The sequence below is a fragment of the Capsicum annuum genome, chromosome 2, assembly GCF_002878395.1.
Source record: "Capsicum annuum cultivar UCD-10X-F1 chromosome 2, UCD10Xv1.1, whole genome shotgun sequence".
Classification (NCBI taxonomy): domain Eukaryota; kingdom Viridiplantae; phylum Streptophyta; class Magnoliopsida; order Solanales; family Solanaceae; genus Capsicum; species Capsicum annuum.
The window spans coordinates 40,385,129-40,403,679 of record NC_061112.1 but is presented as its reverse complement, the minus strand read 5'-3'; the positions used below and the strand labels follow the sequence as shown (position 1 = coordinate 40,403,679).

Genomic DNA, 18,551 nt, shown 5'->3' with positions numbered 1-18,551 from the left:
TTATAGAATTGATTTCTATCTCATAGTAGCTATTATAGCATTTCTTTATTTATACTTGTCAAATTATATTTGAAATTTTATTTTCTATAAATTTTATTAATCATGCTTTTAATTGTTTTAAATTATTAATTTATTATTTAAAAAAAATTCTAACATTAGTTTACTATATTATAAATTAAAATTTAAAAATTCATGGAGTTTATGCTCATCACCTCGAGGCTCACGCATCGCCTGACGTCCAGCCTTTCAAAACACTTATCAAGAGTTTTCCTCCTCTTTTATACACCTTTTTCGATCAATAAAATACAAAAAATGTAGCCTTAATTAAAAAAGGAAACACTATTTCATTAAGCGAAGAATATCTTAGAAAAAATGTGAGGTAGCAGAATTGATTGAATATTTATGAAGAGTTGATAATTAGATTGACTACAATATGTATGATAGAAAAGTACTTCTCTTCCCATCATATAGATGGAGTGCCCTTCTAAAATTAAAAAGAATTTATATATAATGCTACAAAAAATTTAGGAGACTCAAATTAAAAAAAAAATCCTGTGCACAAATATTTAGTGAGTTTCAAAATGGCTAGACTATCTTTCTCCTTGATGTTCATTGAATGATAGTCGAAAAACCGACTTGGAAAATGACTTCATCTTATTAGAATGTTCATGATTTTGTATGTCATTGATATCCCTTGAATCAACAAAAGCATTAAGGCATTGTATGGCGATGTTTATGGTATCTTCAGACATGTTAGCGGAACTTACACGAAATCAGTTCAGTTACATATAATGGCATGACGATCTAGGTAAAATATTTAGCTCAACATTGTAGACTATTTTTTTCCATAATTCCATTTCTCCATAAAATGTGTTTGAACTTAGGAGGTGTTTTATGTCGATCCAACAAAACAATCTAGTATTGCTCGAAAGGAAGCTGATCCCAATTTTTTTAAGACCTTAAACTAGCATTTAATGACATTTCTTGAGCCTCTTTTGATTTTCGGGCACATACTTTTTCATGAATTTCTTGTCTAATAGCATAATGGAATGAAGGTACTGAGTTTGAGATGAAATTAATCCGAAACTGAACATTTTTATGGCTTCGGAGACAATCATATTAATGTTGGAATAAATGACACCAACTCAAAATCCTAGGAAACCCAAATCTTTAGAAAGGCTATATGCAATTTGAACTCGATCCCAAACACCAGTGTACACATAGTTATTTTTATTAACTACTTATAGTTGTCTTGGGCCGCTAAAAAGGTTTCTGTTTAATGGACCTTGGACACTTAAGTGGTAGCGCCAGATGTCAAGAAATGTTGATTTTGGTCCAAGCCTACCAAGCTCCGATCGGATCCTCCTCAAAATTTGATCGGGACCCCTCAGAGACAAATCATATAGGTTACCAGCTTAAATTTGATGTTTCGAATTTAATGAAGATGTCAAATATTTAAAAAAGGGTTGTTATCAGTAAATTAAACATCACAACTCTATTTTACTATTTTTCAAATGAAGGGCCGAAATAAGGTATAAAGGCCTCAAAATAGAACCAACTTAGTACTAACCGGATCTGTTGGCACAGTTTGCTTTGTCATCCGATACATAGAACAGTAAATATATATTGAAACTATATGGCTCCTCAAACCTCTAAAAATATAATCTCACACAAATTATTTTTGATTGCATCAGGAAACGTGCCTCAGACTTTAAAATCAACATGTAACAATTACAAGAAAGGAAAAAATAGTAAAAACACATACAAATAGAAATATTTATAAATTCATGTCGTTACATAATGCTAACCTCGCTTGAATCATAAGATAACTCTCCACTCTTTATAACACTTGCAGTCATGTCGTTATACAAACTATTGCAACGTAGGGCAATTGGAATTGTAACTGTGGTTCAAGATTTTCAATTCCAGCAATTTGAAGTCTTCTCCCATTCCTTTATATAATCTCTAGAAGCAAGAATATGTTCTACAATAGACATCATATACTAACAAGAATTGATGCCTCTACTAGGATTTTGATAAATAATGGACTGTAGTCGTTGATAAATGTAACAGAAATTCGCCGGATAAAAATGATATAAAATTGGAGCTTACCAATAATGATCATACCTACTGCAATGGATACTGATTTAATATTATATTTATACACTGAAAAATACCATCTAATGTAGCTAAATGAGCTGAAAAATGAAAGATTACACAACAAGGAAGAAAACAACTTCAAAATCTATTTGCTGGAGAGATGATAGATTTTGAATGATTCAAGTTAACAGTAGTGGATTTCAACTTTTAACAATGAAAGAGTATTGTCTTTTATTAAAAAATATCGTAATTTGTCTCAAATTTGATTTTTATGGCATAAGAAAATGTGTGTTTTTGGAGGGAATAAAGGATCGGGGGTTTTGATCTAAATAAGATTTTTTATTTTTGAAAATTTAATTAGGTTATTTATTCGTGATGATTGGGTGGGGCTATTTTGTATTTTTAAAAGCATAATGGGGTAAGGGTTTTTTTGTACTAGTTAAAATCTTTGGGCTAGAAGTGCTAGGATTAGAACTTGGAATGATGGTGTCGTTAAAAGTGGGTATATGACTATCTTTTAAGGGGTTGTTTGGTACGATAACAAGTTATGCTGGGATTAGTAATATAACAATTAGTGATGTATGAATTACTAATACAGGGATTTTTAATGCCAGGATTATTTTTTATCTAGTATTTGGTTCATTGTGTTAAAAACTATATATACAATATATTGTCTTTCGTTTAAAACTCTACAAAAACATTCTCTACAATTATGCCCTTGAATTTTTGTCAGACATTCTATTTCATTTAAATTGACAAGTTAAAAATAAAAATATGAATTGTTCAAATCATCCTTTTCACTTTGTTTGAAAAGTAAAAAATTGAATTAAAAGTTTGACTATGTGTTCATGCTCATTAGTTTTTCACTAAAGAAGCAAAAAAATTAGGAGGCTGACAAAATATAATCGTTATTAATCTGCACCTAGGGATAGCAAAAGGAAGCTGGCCAAATATAATGTAGCATACAACCGAACTAGTAGAGACGAGATTTAAAATGGAAAAAGTAATTTCTATAGACTGTATAAAGAAATTGAGGAGTAATTTAGTTATTTCATTGTCTTGTTCATGTATTGTTAAACCTGATATTAATAATCCCATGATTTTCTTTGCATAAGATAAGATCTCCTATAGTGTATTAAGTTTGTATTAGGTGTGTTTAAGTTAAATTTATCAACCAAATATGATATTTGGTTGAATTAAATTTTAATACTAGGAATATTTTAATTATTACATTCTACCAAACTGGTCCTTAGTGTTCAAATGTCCATAAGAGTTTGGTTGACTTTTTGGCTAACTCTTCCATGTACCACTAAAAAAAGGCTCTAGACACTTTGATTTGTTCTTGGTGTTTTTTTAACAAATGTAAATGAATTTTAAAAAATTAGATAATTAAAATTTTAAATAAAGTAATCACTTTCTTTTTTGTGGTGTCATATGAGATAAATATCTTGGATGCTAAAATCGTCATTGTTTATTACTATCAAATAATTTTCCTTATTTTTTCATTTACTTCTTTTTTTTTACGACTTGACTATTTTTTGCATAGGAGATTTAAGGTTAGATTTTTTCAAATTAACTCTCCACTAACACGTCCTTCTAATTAAATAGCTGGCTATGAAAAACACTTAACATTTGTATCTATTTCTCTCTTTGTGCTAGACCGACCTACAAAAATTCTCTGTTTGAGATTTAAGAATAACATTTCAGAAGTTACATATATAGATCAACTTTCAGTTCAATTTTAACCCTAATATGAATGGATTATCACTCTATCTTTAGGTTACATATTAATTAGAGATGGAAAGTTATATGTTATAGATCAATTTAACTTGTCAAGATAAAAGTTCCTTGTCACGATCAGAACCAAGGCCTGACGTGACGGGTATCTCAAGTTTGTTGAGGACCAGAGACCACTCTCTTTGCCTGGTCAAATAGAACACAATTCATATATGACAACTGGAGAAATCCAAATAGACAAGAGCAAGAAGAGCAGATAGATCAAAAAGGAACTAAGAATCCCACAACTATCCTAATCCATAGTAATTCATAAAGCCTCTAAGAAACCAACATCATCCTAGGTTGGGGCATGCCCCCAACATCATCCTATGGCAGAAACTACACCAAGAAGTATCAGGCCTTTTGGAAGAAGGAAGCTCACCGCTTCAAGCTGACACACGAATAATCCAAGAATCACCTATCACTGCACAGAAAAAATAGAAGTGTCTTTGATAACTGCATCGCATGGGGATAAAACATTCGAAGATGGTTAGCAGGGTAAGCGCTAGCATGTAACTCAAGGAATAATGATTCAATAATGCCATGATCAAATCAGTCCAAAATCATCCATGCACACAATCATATACATATATGGATATAAGATGCTGGAAAAGAGAACAAGGTTTAGCATGAGAGTTAAAACATTATCCTGGATTATGTAGCTTCAACCATCATAAAGGCACCCACGAGCTATATGGGTCCGGTTCCCCCCACCGAAAGGGCCCTAGTGTGTGTTAACCGCAAAAAATAAATAAAAATGAGGGAAAGCTAAAGCCATCAGGGAAACCAACAATCCCCTAAAATAAATATCAAGTGTGACACATGGACACGGTTATCAAGACCAACCTTCACACTGGCAAACGTGAGTTTCCAGTATTAGTCCCTCGGGACCTCCACCTTTATGGCTTCGGTACACAATCCCTTTAAAGCCTAATTAAAACATTTACACATTCTCATTCATTAAACAAGGAGTCATCCATTAGTGAATTTGCCAAATGGTATCGTCATACCAAATAAACAAGCTTTCGAGCCAATGTCATCAAGTCAAACCAAACTATTTAGCCAACTAGGACTCTAACCCATCAGCCAATAGGACTCCAACCCATTTAGCCAACTGGGACTCTAACCCATCAACCAATAGGACACCGACCCATTTAGCCAACTGGGACTCTAACCCATCAACTAATATGACTTCAAAATATTTAGCCAAGTAGGACTCAGCCCGTTTAGCCAACTAAACTCAAAGGTCCCAATTCAAAATCAATTCATGACAACAAGGGAATTTTTAGGGTCAATTTATGTTCCATTAACCTTTTATGCAATGTAAGGTTACACAAGTGAAATAATTTATGCATATATCCATGTCTCAAATTAAAATTTCACAAATTGGGTTGAGGTTAAAGCCAATTCCAAACATTAAACCATTAAGTTTGAGAAACCCATGTTCCTCATTCTAATTCCCACATCCATACATTTAAATAGTTCAAATTCATGAAAATATAGTATAAATAATCAATTCAAAACTATGGGAATCCAAGTCATGCAATAATCATTCCAAACACCTTAACCCATATTCAAACTCCAAAAATGGAACCATATGGATAATAATTAAATGTATACTTTTACATAAAATCAATTTAGGGAAGAGAAACATGCCTTAGACACACAAGAATTTGAAAGCAATTTGGAGCTTAAAACTAGGATGATAAATCCTCCATGAAATTCTTGAGTTTTTCTTGGATTTTGAGTTTGAGAGTGAAAGGGAGCAATTAATCTTAGAAAAACTAATAAAATAAGTCTACTTTATGTGTAAGGGTCGCACATAAGTGAAAAGACCCCAAAACCCCTCATCCCAACTAAATAGAACAAAAATCACATGAATTTAAAACATCAGCATGGCATGACTTTATCATGGAGACTATCCTCCGTGCCATGCTACATATCACAGATATTATCCTCTGTGACACGACAATATCGCAGAGGCACACTGCCTTCGTGACACGCCAATATCGCGAAGGGTAACCTTTGTAGCACACCAAAAGGTGGAGGCTTACCTCCTTAGTATTCTAAAATACCCCCGAACCCCCTTCGAAAATTCTAAAATTCTTTCGAGACACCCTATTAACATACTAAACATAATTCAAGTCAAAAATCAATGTTTCAAACACTCAAAGGTAAAAAAATAAAATGAATTTTTAAGGGTGTTATATTATCCCTCCTTAGGATCATTTGTCCCATAATGATTAGTTAGGACACTTTTAGAACGAGAATAGCGGGAATACACAAAAATCAAATGACCAACTCAAAAAATAATCAAAGGAAATGGAATTCATACCTTAAGCACTTTCGTGTGACACTCCATTTCCTTAAGCACTTTCATGTGACACATGAACAAGAATTGGTACTTAACCTTCATATCCTCTTCAGCTTCCCAAGTAGCTTCTTTACCTTTTCATTTCTCCAAAGGACCTTTACCTAAGCCATATCCTTGGTCCTCAACTTACCAACTTGTCTATCCAAAATCTCAACCAGGACTTTCTCATAAGACAATGAATTCATCACACCAACACTTTTAATAGGAACAACCAACGAAGGATCACCCATAAAATTCTTCAACATTAATACATGAAATACGGGGTGAATGGAACCCAAACTTGCAGGCAATTCTAGTTCATAAGTAACATTCCCAACTCTTCTTAAGGTCAAATATGGGCCAACATAAAGGGGACCGAGTTTTCTCTTCTTCCCAAATCTCATCACTCCCTTCTTAGGAGACACCTTCAAGGAAACCTAATCACCTAAATCAAATTCCAACTCTTTTTATCTCACATATGCATAGGACTTTTGGAAATTTTTTATGGCCTTAAGCCTATCCCTGATCACCTTCAATTTCTCCATGTCCTGATAAACCAAGTCAGGGCCAAACAATCTAATATCCCTAACCTCAAACCACCCAGTAAGAGAATAACATCTCCTACCATTCAAAGCATCAACCGAATCCATCTAGATACTAGAAAGATAGATGTTATTATAAGAAAACACAATGAGAGGCAAGTGATTAACCCAACTACCATCAAAGTTAATCACACAAGCCCTTAGCATATCTTCAAAGTCTAAGTATTCCTCTTCGCTTGTTCATCCGTCTGAGGGTGGAAAGTAGTGTTAAGGTTCACCTAAGTCCCCAAACCTCTCTAGAATACATTCCAAAAGTGAGAAGAGAACTATATACCTCTTTCTGGAATAATAGAATCAGGCATACCATGAAACATGACAATCTTCTGAATGAACAACTTTGCACAATACTCTCCAGAGTAGTTAGTCCTCACTGGAAAGAAATGAGCAGATTTAGTCATCCTATTCACGATGACCCAAATCAAATCAGACTGATTATGAGACTGCAAAAGACCTATAACAAAGTCTATAGTGATCACCTCTTATTTCTACATGGGAAACTCAATCTCTTGAGATTACCCACTAGGCCTCAAGTGCTCCACCTTTTCTTGTTGACAAACCATGTACTTAGCCACCAAATAGGCCATATCTCGCTTTATGTTATTCCAATAATAGATCTCCTTCAAATCGTAATAAATCTTCATCGAACCAGGATGAAATGTATACCTTGACTTATAAGCCTAAGCCAAGATCATTTCTCTCCGCCCATCAATAACAGGAACACATAATCTACCTTAGTACCTCAAGATACCGTCACCACCAATCTCAAAAGCTATAACTCTCTGCTGACCTACATCATTCTTAATTAACATCAAGATAGAATCCCAAAACCCGTTTCTCCTTCACCTCAAAACCAAGAGATGACTTCACCACTTCATAAGCAATCACACCTCCATTCTTATAATCAGAAATACGAACTCCAAGATTTTTCAACCGATGAATATCAATCACCAGGCCTTGTTTCTCCTTATCTATATGAGGTAAGCTTCCCATGGACAACCTGCTAAGAGCATCAAAAACCATATTAGTTTTATCTGGATGAAAATAAAGACTTATATCATAATCCTTGAGCAACTCAAGCCATCTTATTTGCCTTAGACTCAACTTCTTTTGGTGAACACGTGCTACAAGCTCTTACAATCTGAAAAGATATCCATATGAATCCTATACAAAAAGTGATAACAAATCTTGAAAGAAAAAACCACAGCCAATAATTCTAAGTCATGGTCGGGTAATTCTTCTGATAAACTTTGATCTTCCTAGAATCATAGGTCATAACCTTTAATTGCTCTTTTATCTCCTTCAATTCAACTGAAGCCATTCTATAAGGAGGAATAGAGATAGGACAGGTATCGCATAAAAGATCAATCCAAAAGTCTATTTCCCTATCAAGTGGAATTTTGGAAAAATTATCAGAAAAGACCTTAGGAAACTCATTAGCCATAGGAACGGATTTCAAAGAGGGATCATTCGAGCAAGAATCTTTTACCCAAACCAAATAATAAAGACACCCTAGGAAATCAACTTTTGGGCTCTAAGATAAGAGATGAACCTCCCTTTGGGCACTAAAGAAGTCCCTTTCTACTCATCACTAGTTCATTCGAGAATTGGGAATTGACCTTATGGGACCAAAAATCTAGAGAAGCATAGAAAGAATGAATCCAATCAATCACTAAGATCACATCAAAGTCAAACATATCCAACTTTATAAGATCCACCAATGTCTCCCTATGAAAGATAGAGACCACACAACCCCATATAAACTCTTCTAGACACAATAAAAACACCCACTAGAGTAGATATAGAAAAGGGCTCAAAAATAGACTCGAAGACCAAAACCAAATTGCACAACCACATAAGGGGTTACATAAGAAAGGGTAGAACCCAAATCAAGTAAACAATACACATTATGAGAGAAAAGTTATAATGTATCGGTTATAACATCAGGAGAAGCCTTAGATTCCTAAAGGGTAGCAAAAGAAAATAGATGATTCCAAATAGTACTGGAACCAAATGTCGCACCCTTTGGCACAAAAGCTGAAAGTGTAGCAATAAGGATCTTATTAGCTTCCATGGCTACCTTGGTTGAGGGACAATCTTATTGTACGTAACCAAGTTGGCCATAATTAAAGCACTTATTTATCCTCTCTTCACAAACTCCATGATGCGCCTTCCCATAAAAATGACAAGAGGGATAAGATAGGGCTGACTAGGCTCCACTAGCCTACAACTAGACACCTTGTGCCCTAAACCCAGTATCAATCTAAAAGTGTTGATAATCAGATGACTTAGGATATAGAGAACTAGCCAACAAATAAGATTTCCCCTAATTCTTCTTTCTTCCCTACCACCTACTATCTCTACAATTATTGTGCTGACCTTTACCCTTCTCTAAATACTTGAGCTTCTTACTTTGCCTCTCTCCTATTTCTGTCTACTTCTTTTTCTCATTCTTAACTTATTGCATGTACACCATAATTCCAGATATCTCCATATCATTATTCAATAAGATGGCCCTACACTCCAACACCAAGTCTTGAGATAATCCTGAAGCAAACTTCCTCATCTTAGCATACATAAAAGACTCCAACTCTAAAGCATAGTGAGACAACTGGTGGAATTTCAAAGCATATTCCTTTATAGTCATCCTCCTCTATTTCAAATCCACGAACTCCTCTACTTTCGCATCCCTCAACTCTTGAGAAAAGAATTGATCAAGGAAAGCACTAGAAAACTTATCCCATAATGTTGGCTTAGCATCATCACCACTCAAATGCTCCCACTCCTTCTACCACTAATAACTTATTCTATAATGCTGGCTTAACATCATCACTACTTGAATTCTCACACTCCTTACACCACTGATATGCCACATCTTTAAGCTGGTAGGCGATAAACTCCATACCCTCAAAGTCAAAAGCATGCATCACTTTGAATATATTTTCCACCTTATCAATGAACCCTTGAGGATCCTCCTCATCCTTAGATCCAGTAAAAGTTGAAGGACTCAACCTCATGAACTGGCCAATTATAATGACCTTAGAAGAAGGAGTGATAAAAGTAATATGCTCAGACTGGTGTTACTGAGAGGCCACCAACTGAGTAAGCAAATGGATTAACTTTCTAAACTTAGCAATAGATACAGCACCCTGAGGAGCCCAAGGAGGACTAGTGGGGACCAGTGGAACTTTTGAAGAAATCAAAAGTAGGGACCCTAAACTAGTTCTGAACTCTATAACTAGGATGAGTTTTGTGCATGTTGTCCTCAAGTGGGATAGAAGAGTTTAATGAGCACTAGATCTTTAGGGAGGCATGATCTGAAACACGAAAGAATAGGAATTAAAAGAGATTAAAGACCTTAGACTCTATAGCCTAAAAAAGAACACAAGAAAGGGAACATTCCTAAATGTCTTATATCCCCCCTCCTTATAAGTGTGGTGCACTACAAACCAATAAAAAGCACTCTACTCGACACGGCTTTGTGGACACCCAACAAATCTAAATCATGCTCTAATACCAAGTTTGTCACAATCCAAACAAGGGCCTATCTATGACAGGTATCTCAAGTACATCAAGGATTAGAGATAACCTATTTTGCATAGTCAAATAAAACACAATTCATATGTGAAAGCAAAAGCAATCCAAATAGACATAAGCAAGAAGAGAAGATAACTCAAAAAGGAACTAAGCCTCCAATAACTATCTCGATCCACAGTAATCCACAAAGCCTGTAAGAAACTAACATCATACTAGGTTGGGATATGGCCCCAATAATAGCCAAAAAGGGAAACCAATTGAACCATTCAATGACATAAACTAAAAAAGAAGTAACAAGCCTTCTGAAAGAAGAAGGTTCACTACTTCAAGCTGACTCATGAACAATCCAAGAATTACCTATCACTGCAAAGGAAAAATAAAAGTATCTCCAAAGACTGCATCGCATGGGGATAGAGAATTCAGAGATGGTTAGCGAGGTAAGCACTAGCATGTAACTCAGGGAATAAAGATAAAATTATGCCAATATCAAGTGAGTTCAAAATTATTCAAAATAACATGCACATAATAATATACACATATAGATAAAAGATGGGATAAGGAATAAGGTTTAGCATGAGAGTTAAAATATTAGCCTAGACTATGTCACTTAACCATCATAAAGGAACCCATGGGCAATATAGGTCTAAATCCCTCCACCAAAAGGGCTCTAGTGCGTGTTAGCTTCACGAACTAAAGAAAAATGAGGGAAATCTAAAGTCATCAAGGCAACCAGTCGTATCCTAGAATATATATCAAGTATGACACATGCAAATAGTCACTAAGACAAACCCTCACGCCGACAAATATGAGTTTCCAGTATCAGTCCCTTGGGACCTATATATTCACAGCTTTACTACACTACCCCTGTAAGCCTAATTATAATATGTACATATTTCCCTTCATTAAACAAGGAGTCATCCGTTAAGGCATTTATTTAATGTTATCATCATACCAAATAAACAAGCTTGCAAGCCAATGTCATCATGCAAAACTAAACTATTTAGCCAATTGGACTCTAATTCATCAGCTAATAAGACTCCAACCCATTGAGCCAATAGGACTCTAACCCATTTAACCAACAGGGACTATAACCCATCACCCAATAGAACTCTGACCCATTCAGCCAACTGGGACTCTAACCCATCAACCTATAGGACTTTAAAATATTTAGCCAATTGGGACTTTACTCGTTTACCCAATTGGACTCCAAATTTCCTATTCAAAATCAATTAATGGCCACCACGGCCTTTCTAGAGAAAATTTATGTTCCAATGACCTTTTATGCAATGCAAGGTTTCACAAGTGAAGTAATTTATGCAGATATCTATGTCTTAAATCAAATTTCACAAACTAGGTTGAGGTTAAAGCCAATGTCAAACCATTATACCATCAAGTTTGGGAAAATCCTTGTCCCCCATTCCAATTCCCACACTCATTCATTTAAATAGCTCAAATTCATGAAAATACAGTATGAACAATCAATTCAAAACCATGGGAATCCAATTTATACAATAGTCATTCCAAATACCACAACCCATATTAAAAATCCAACAATTAAACCATATGTATAATAATTAAATACATGTTTTTACATAAAATCAATTTAGGAAAAAGATACATTCCTTAGACAAAAAGAATTTGAAAGCAATTTGGATCTTGGAACTCAAATGATAAATCCTCAATGAAACCCTTGAGTTTTTATTGGGTTTTGAGATTAAGAGTGAAAGAGAGCAATTGATCTTAGAAAAAACTAATGAAATAAGTCTAAGTTATGTCTAAGGGTCGTACATAAGTGAAAAGACCCAAAAATAGCTCATCCCAATTGAATAAACTAAACCACATTTAATACCCTGCATGTTTCTAAGCTAGGAAGTGAATAAGTATTTCTACGTATGAAATCTCCTATCCTGTGATTCATACTTGAGTACATGACTTACAGTGAATATCCTAGTGATAGGATAGCTTATGATGCATTAAGCATGTTCATATGAGTCACTTAAGGTAATACAAGCTAAGAGTTTTTTAATCCATCAAGTTTTATTATTTTATTCTGCAAGAGTCATCTTTGAATGAGTATAAATTGATATTAATGTGGTATTTTGTCTGATTTAGACCCACCAAATTATATAGAATCGAATTCTCTTTCTAACGATACCAATTTCACCTTAATCCAATACCCGAGCGATAAGTTATGCCTATTTTTGTGAGAGACAGTAAGCATAGGCGATTGGTTAGGCGCCGCCCAACCCAAACATAGGTGATTGGTTAGGCGCCGCCTAACCTAGCTTAGGCAGTCACTTGGGCACCACCTTAGTCAATTCCAGGTGCCAAAAATACTCCGTTTTGAGTTATTTTAGGGGTAATTAAGTCTTTTAACACTCCTTACACGTCCCTAAACTTAACCCTACGAAATATATAGCTTCTAAACATATTACAACCCTATTTTCATCTCAAAGCTCATCATCCAAGAGCACTAAAAGAGAAAAACAACTAGGGTTGCGTAACTAAGCTTGAAGATCCAATTTTAAGGAAATTCGTCCATCAATCATCAAGAATTTTTCTTCTAAGGTATGCGTGAGTTGATTTATAGATCCCTTTCATCCATAAAGTTCAAAAATGCTCTTTTTCATTATAAAGTATGATTTTTATATTTTGGGTGTTGATGATCATGTTGTTGATATTGGGTGATTCCCAAGATGGAATCTTTATATGGTTGTTTTGAATTACATGATATTATATGAGTTGGAAACATGTAAATTGGGTTGTTCATGATGTATGAATTTGATGATTTCACCTATGCTTAAGATGTGCATGTACGGTGTTTGATAAAATGCCTAAGAAACTAGAAATCATGTAATATAGCTAAATTGTAACTAAGTGAAGGATTCATGATATGCCCTTACGTTCCAATGACTTCTATGTTGTTAATGTGCCTTGTAAATGTTGTTGGAATACTCATGAACTATTCTTATGAGATTATGCTATGTTTACTTGCAAATCCTACTTATGAACAAGATGTATGATAACCATGCATTCCACATGAACTTCCATGCTATTGGTATGTGTTGCCAATATGATTATGTAATGAACATGATATTAAGATTGTGCAAGTACTTCCATGTGATATGAAATCCTTTCCATGCAATACATTGTTGATAACCATGCTTAGTATGAGATCCCTACTTATGATAATATAAATTATGGACTCTACTATTATGATCAAGTCAGTCATGTGTGTCAGTTTCCTTCCATCGAGTCCTGGGGGTACTTGTACCCAAAAACTACAACTGTGTGCCTAGATCCATGTCATGTTTCACGATATCCAACCTCAAGCTATGATTCCATAGACTTCAGTCAGTCATGTGACTCAGGAAAAACTCATGATCTTAGTCAATTGTTAGATGTCAGTAACATTCCGCCAGTCAATGGAATTCAGCAAGATTAAGTCATGCAGAGTCAGTTATTCATGTCCAGTCCCTCCAGATGGGAGTAGAGGTTAGCACCGAGTGAACCCAAGGATGGGAACTCACCCGCCAGTTTAGGGTGTGATTCTTAGTAGTCATCCATGTGTTCCAGAACTACGTAGCCATCGTAGGTTGAGACATCTTAACCCGTCAGATTAGGGTTGATGAGGTGGATTAACCCATTATTTTAGGGTTCCCAACATTCTCATTGAGTACCCACCAGATAAGGGTCACTCACAGGTTGTCCTTACCCGTGGCACGGTATTGACACCCCTCCAGTCGGGGCAGAGATTGGAACCCAGCTTAGCTATAATGGCATACATGGGGCATGTCGGTTAAACACTACTTCCCACAGTTTCAGCATCAGTCTCTGTAAAAGAACTCAAGGCGTTCTTCAAATTTTAGTATATACAAGACTGTCAGATACAATCATCTATGTTATCAGTTTCAGTATCGTCATGACAGTTATCAGTAAACCATGTATTAGCTTACAGGTCGTGCTATCACGTATTCATGGTCCTAGTTTCTATATACGTGTGTTTGCACTCCCACGTTCATATTAGTCAGTCAGTGTTGTTCATGCATGAAACCCTTTATGTTCAGCCTACCTTCCTCGTATACTTAGTACTCCAGTTGTACTAACGCATTTTCGCTATGGTGATTTCTTTTCATGTTACACCATAGGTTCCGAGACACGAGCTCCAGCCCAGTAGTAGTGGTAGCATTCCAGTCGCAGAGACACAGTGAGTCCTCATTGATTCGAGGACAATATGATTTGATACATTTATTTATTTCTTCAGTTCAGTATTATAGAGTTAGTTTGAGACATGTTCCTTCAACTCCTTATTCAGATAGTTTAGAGGCTTTCAGATTTATGTTCATATTGAGTTGTTTTGGGTATTTTCACCCACATGATTGTATTCAGTTGAACCTTATGGCCTTACAGTTCTATGTATTCTGCATTATTATATCATAATTTGCAGTATACAGGTACAGATATCAGTCATGGGCTAGCTTGTCGTCTCTCGAGGTCATGAGCACCGTGTAGCATTCCGGTTCGGCGAATTAGGGTGTTACACCACATGAATTTAAAACATCAGTGTGGTATAGCCTTATCTTGGTTGCCATCTTCCATGCCAAGTTGCTTATCGCAGAGATTGTCCTTCTTGAGATAGAGATATTACAGAGGCAAGCTGCCTTCGTACCACGCTAATATTATAAAGGGTAACCTCATTGACATGCCCAAAATTCAGAGGCTTACTGCCTCAAAATTTCTAAATAGCCTCGAACCCCTTCTAGAAATTTCAAAACTCTTTTGACACACTCTATTAACATACCTAAATATAATTTAAGCCAAAAATCGATGTTCCAAACATGAAAGGATCAAAATAAAATGACAAAAAAAAATTGGGAGTTAGATTAACCTCCCCCTACACACACACTTAGGATCATTCATCCCTAAATGATAATAGGACATTTTCAGCATGAGAATAGCAGGAATACACCAGAATCAAAGGAAAAATTCATAAAGTAATAAGAGGAAATATAATTCATACCTTAATCACTTTCGTCCCACATAGAACAAGAATGGATAATTAGCCTTCATATCCTTTTCAGCTTCCTAAGTAGTTTCTTCACCTTTTGATTTCTCCAAAGGACTTTTGCTTATACCACATCATTGGTCCTCAACCTATGAACTTTTCTATGCAAAATCTCAATTAGATTTCCCTGTAAGAAAATGAATCATTCACACCAACACTCTCAATAGACACAACAAACGAAGGACACCCACACACTTCTTCATCATTGATACATGAAATACGGGGTGAATAGAAGCCAAACTTGCAGGCTATTATAGTTCATAGGAAATATTCCTAACTCTCTCAAGATCAAGTACGGCCCAACATAATAGGGACTAAGCATCCTTTCATCCTAAATTTCATCACTCCTTTCATGGGAGACACATTTAAAAACACCCAATCACCTACATAAAACTCCAACTTTCTTTGCCTCATATCTATATAGAACTTTTGGCAACTTTGTGCGGCCTTAAGCCTATCTCTTATCACCTTCACCAGCTCTATGGCCTAATGAACCAAGTCAGGGCCAAACAATCTAGTCTCCCCAATTTTGAACCACCTAGTAGGAGAATAAAATCTCCTACTATACAAAGCCTCGAACGGAACTATCTAGTTACTAAAATGATAGTTGTTATTATAAGAAAACTCAGTGAGAGGAAAGTGATCAATTCAACTATAATACCCCAAAAATCTAGACCAATAGTAGAACTATGCTTCAAGCTCATGAGAAATAAATTATAGTTCTTTGCTAGTTTTATGAGTGATTTTGATATATATTAAGGCTTCAAGTAACTCCTAGCTATTAAATAAATCAAAATAACCCTTACCAATTGAGTTTTGGATAAGAATGTTGCTTTAGTAAACTTTAAACGAGCATATATTTTGCTCGACTCAACTTTTTCCATCTCAAGACCCACCAACAGATAGATAATTGAATTATCTCTCCAGCAATACCAATTTTTCCTTAATCCGATACAGGGGTGAGAAGTTATGAAACTTTTAGTGTGAGAAAGTAGCTGACCGCGATCATGCCACATCGTGGTGATTCCTCAATTCACGTTCGTCCTTTTTCAAAGAAGCATCGCATCGTGCCAAGGTGAAATTTTACACTCGTTCATTTTCTAGTGACACAACGTGATAGCACTGTGTCTTGCCAAAATGTAATTTCACACTCATCCTTAGACTATACTTACTGTGAAATTTTTGTGACTTACTATGATAGCACCGCGTCGCAGTGATGGTCAAAATCGGGATTTTCAGTGAAAAAAATTAAATTAATCCCAGGGGTAGTTTGGCCTTTGTCCCATGACCCCAATCCATGAAAAATACGAGATTAAAGACAAAATGTCCTATTAGGTCATTATTTTGTTTAGTTTCTCCCATATCAAAAGTAGTCTCTGTCAAAGAACAAACCATAGCCTCCAAGATTCAACCTCAAGTCCAAGAAACCTACAAAAGAACCTCCAAGATTCTTCAAGCAAGGTATGTTAGATGTTCATCCATAGGTCCCTTTCACCCATGGATTCTAACAATCTATTTTTATGTTTTCAAAGCATGATCTTTATATGTTTTATGAATTATGTCCATGAACTTTCATGAATTTTGAATTTTATATCATGTCTACATGAAATTATTGTTTTTATTAAACCCTACAAGTTTGAATAATATTGTTCTCTGATTTAAAACCTTAATTGGTGATTTAGTATCAAAATCATGTTATTAGTACAAGCTTTAAACTATTCCCATGCTTAGCTTACGCTATGAATATCAAGTGTTTGATAAAATGCCAAGATGAAAGGATGTTAAACATTGACTATTTAATATGTCCCTAAAGCTTTAATATGTTTTTAATATTATGATTTCCATATCATGTTCATGTGACTTCAGAATAAAACCCCCAGTTTATGATTTGGTCATGTGATTGTGTGATCTTTTCATATTTATAAAGTATCCCCATGTTAAAGTCTTATTCCCCATCTGCTTAATGAAATGCTTAAGTGAATAATTGTGAATAATGATTCCTTCCATGGTTACAAAGCTTTGAGTGGTCATATTGTCATTGTTATCGAGTCCTGGGGGTTATGAATACACGAATACTTAACTGTTTATAGAATTTCAGTAGTTACAGAAGAGTTCATCTAAACCATGAGCATATTCACCCAATTAACCCTCATTATCAGTCACTTGCCCAGTAAGCTTAGCATCCGGTAATCAATATTAGTTCAGTTAGAAGTAGAATTCAGTACCGAGTGAACCCAGGATTTCGGGCTTACCAGGAAATTGAGGGTGTGAACCTTAGTAGCAATCCCTGAGTTACAGAACTACGTAGTCAGTGTAGATTTGAGATGTTTTCTTGCTAGTTTAGGGTTGACACGCATCTCATGAGTCTTCTTATTAGTTTACGGTTAACAAGGTGTCTTCCTGCTAGTTTAGGGTTGACACATCCATTGTTAGTACCCATGGCACGGTATTAGCACCCTTCCAACTGGGGTCACAGGTTGGACCCCAATCAGCTCAGAGTAGGGCATGTTGGTTAGATGATATCTCCAAAGGTTTTAGTTTCAGTACTCAGTTAAGAATTTAGCTCAGTCTTACTTAACCATAGCTTAAAGTTTATCGGTTATTCATTTATCAAATTTCAGTACTTCTGTTTACAGATTATATTCAGAATATCTTTTATGCTTGGTCATGCATTCTCATTCTATATAGTTTTCATGCATCTATTCAATACTTCGTGTTATTCATCTAGTCAGTTATTACTCATACATATGAAACCATGCATATCAGCCTACCTTATTTAGCATTCCAGTACATTCAAAGTACTTATTCGATACTCGTTTCTTGTGCTATGATGTATCATATCATAGGTTCGGATGCTGAGTTCTCAAATTACACATAGACTTTCCAGACTATCTGCCACAGCAGTGGTGAGTCCTCATATTTCGAGGACATAATTTATTTATCTCAGATTACTTTATCAGTTTCATTATTTTCTATTTAGTCGGAGTTAGTTGGGGGTCTGTCCCATCAGCTCCACAGTTAGTCAGTAGAGGCTTTTCAGACTAGTACTGACAGTTAGTCAGTTTTTTATTTTTAGTTGTCATTGTCAGCCATTTTATCATCATTATCAATTTTTTTTACA

The 18,551-nt window shown here is 35.3% G+C and overlaps 1 pseudogene; it reads right to left on the bottom strand.

Annotated features, from left to right (window-relative positions):
* Positions 1-590: 590 nt before the first annotated feature.
* LOC107857834 lies at positions 591-7,851 on the bottom strand (annotated as a pseudogene).
* Between the last annotated feature and the right edge of the window lie 10,700 nt (positions 7,852-18,551).